The sequence below is a fragment of the Malaclemys terrapin genome, unplaced genomic scaffold (genome assembly GCF_027887155.1).
Source record: "Malaclemys terrapin pileata isolate rMalTer1 unplaced genomic scaffold, rMalTer1.hap1 scaffold_111, whole genome shotgun sequence".
In the NCBI taxonomy this organism is placed as follows: Eukaryota; Metazoa; Chordata; order Testudines; family Emydidae; genus Malaclemys; species Malaclemys terrapin.
The window spans coordinates 30,001-32,484 of NW_026530201.1; the positions used below are offsets into that span (position 1 = coordinate 30,001).

General features: G+C 71.3%; 1 non-coding gene across 1 annotated transcript; it reads left to right on the top strand.

Annotated features, from left to right (window-relative positions):
• The first annotated feature begins 1,677 nt into the window (after nucleotides 1-1,677).
• On the top strand, nucleotides 1,678-1,796 carry LOC128829713 (5S ribosomal RNA). The gene has a single exon (XR_008443420.1). It is a non-coding gene; the product is annotated as a 5S ribosomal RNA (ribosomal RNA).
• The last annotated feature ends 688 nt before the right edge of the window (nucleotides 1,797-2,484 follow it).

A 2,484-nucleotide genomic window follows, 5' to 3' on the forward strand; every position in this document is an offset into this window, starting at 1 on the left:
GTTCCCTCGGTCGGCCGAGACGGCGTTGGGCGACCCCTTCCGGACATCCGCGAGACGACCGGCCGTCAGGTCAACCCATTCGCTCCAAAGGGGTTGACCCGGTGGCCGGGAGGGGACTTTGAAAATTTTTCAGACTTGGAAAACTTTTTTTTTTTTTTTTTTTTCCCCCAGCCCGCTTCCTCCGGGTTGACCCGGTGGCCGAGCGTCTCACCGTCCCCGGACGCAGCGAGGTACTGCCTCCCGGCCGTCAGGATCGGGCCCACGGAAGTCTGATTTTTTAAAAAAATTTGCCGACGCCACCGCGGAGGGCTACCCGGCCACCCCGGGCCCCGGAGCCGGAAAAGGGAAGAAAAGGATCGGGCCCACTAGAGACATGGACCCGGCCGCCAAGCAGGCCGCCCTGGGCTCACCCTCCCCGGCCGCAGCGAGGGACATCCTCCCGGCCGACAGGATCGGGCCCCTGGAAGTCTGGGGGGGGGGGGGGGGAAATCCGCCCCACGCCTCCGAGGAGGGCTGCCCGGGCGGGCCGGGCCCCGGAGCTCGGAAAAAAAAAAAAAAACACCCCAAAAAAGGATCGGGCCCACTAGAGACATGGACCAGGCCGCCCTGGGCTCACCCTCCCCGGCCGCAGCGAGGGACTGCCTCCCGGCCGACTGGATCGGGCCCCTGGAAGTCTGGAAAAAAGAATGGAACCTGACGCCTCCGAGGAGGGGGCGCCCAGGGAAGGAGGGAGATCCGGGTCGACCTGGTGACCGGACGGGAAAGCGGCCACCGGGCGTGCCCGTTCAAACCTAGGGGTTGACCTGGCGGCCGGAAAGCAAACCGGCCACTGGCTAGCCCCGTCGGCAACCTACGGGTTGACCTGGTGGCCGGGAAGCGAACCGGCCAGCAGGTGAACCCGTTCGATTCCACGGGTTGACCTGGTGCCCGGGAGGGGACTCTGAAAAATGTTCAGCCCTTTCGGCTCGGGGTTGACCTGGTGGCCGAGAGGGGACTCGGACGGCAGGCAAGCCGCCCTGGCCTCACCCACCCCGGCCGCAGCGAGGGACTGCCTCCCGGCCGACTGGATCGGGCCCCTGGAAGTCTGGGGGGAAAAAGAAAATGGAACCTGACGCCTCCGAGGAGGGGGCGCCCAGGGAAGGAGGGAGATCCGGGTTGACCTGGTGACCGGACGGGAAAGCGGCCACCGGGCGTGCCCGTTCAAACCTACGGGTTGACCTGGTGGCCGGGAAGCGAACCGGCCAGCAGGCGAACCCGTTCGATTCCACGGGTTGACCTGGTGCCCGGGAGGGGACTCTGAAAATTTTTCAGCCCTTTCGGCTCGGGGTTGACCTGGTGGCCGAGAGGGGACTCGGACGGCAGGCAAGCCGCCCTGGGCTCACCCTCCCCGGCCGCAGCGAGGGACTGCCCCCCCTCCACCCACCCACCCCCCCCCCCGGCTGACAGGATCAGGGCGCACTGGATGTCCGGGACAATATTTTCCCCGACGCCGGGGAGGGCGGGCGGGCGGAGGGGCTCTGGCGGCCAGCCCGGGCCCCGGAGCTCGAGAAGGAAAAAAGGACCGGGCCCGCGAGAGACGGGGGCCCTGCCGCAGGGGGGCAGTCCGACCGGGGCTCACCGTGCGGCAGGCCCGGGCGTCGGCAGGGGAAAGCGGGCGAGGAGGCGCGGGGGCCGGGTGCCTACGGCCATACCGGACCGAACGCCCCCGATCCCGTCCGATCTCGGAAGGTAAACCGTCCCGGGCCTGGCTAGTACTTGGATGGGTGACCGCCTGGGAATCCCAGGTGCCGTAGGCAGCTTTTCCCGGTCCGAGCCAGCTCTCTCTCCTTTTCTGGGGAGGAAGGAGAGGGGGGGGACGGGCCGGAAAGCCCCTCGTCGCTCCTGCCGAGTCGGAGGTCGCGGCCGCAGGTCACGGGTCTGGGCGCCTGGGGTCCGGCTCCCCACCCGGCTTCCTCCGCGGAGGACCCACCGAAGCCGCTGGGGGAGACCCCGGGCATGGGGCGGACTGGCCCGGACCCTCCCGGCCGCCGGCCCGCAGGACCGCCCCGAATCCCCCCGCCCCGCGGCCACCCAGGCCAGGCCTGGCCAGGCGGGACGGACGGCGGGTGTCCAGCGCCCAGCGGCTTCCGCCAGCGGGGACCCACGGCCCCCAAAGCCGCAGGGGGAGGCCCCGGGCCCGGGACGGACTCGCTCGGACCCCCTGCGCCCGGGCGCCGGCTCGCGGGACCGCCCCGAATCCCCCCGCGGCCACCCAGGCCAGGCCTGGCCAGGCGGGACGGACGGCGGGTGTCCAGCGCCCAGCGGCTTCCTCCAGCGGGGACCCACGGCCCCCAGAGCCGCAGGGGGACACCCCGGGGCCGGGACGGACTCGCTCGGACGCGCTCGGACCCCCTGCGCCCGGCCGCCGGCTCGCGGGACCGCCCCGAATCCCCCGCCCCGCGGCCACCCAGGCCAGGCCTGGCCAGGCGGGACGGACGGCGGGTG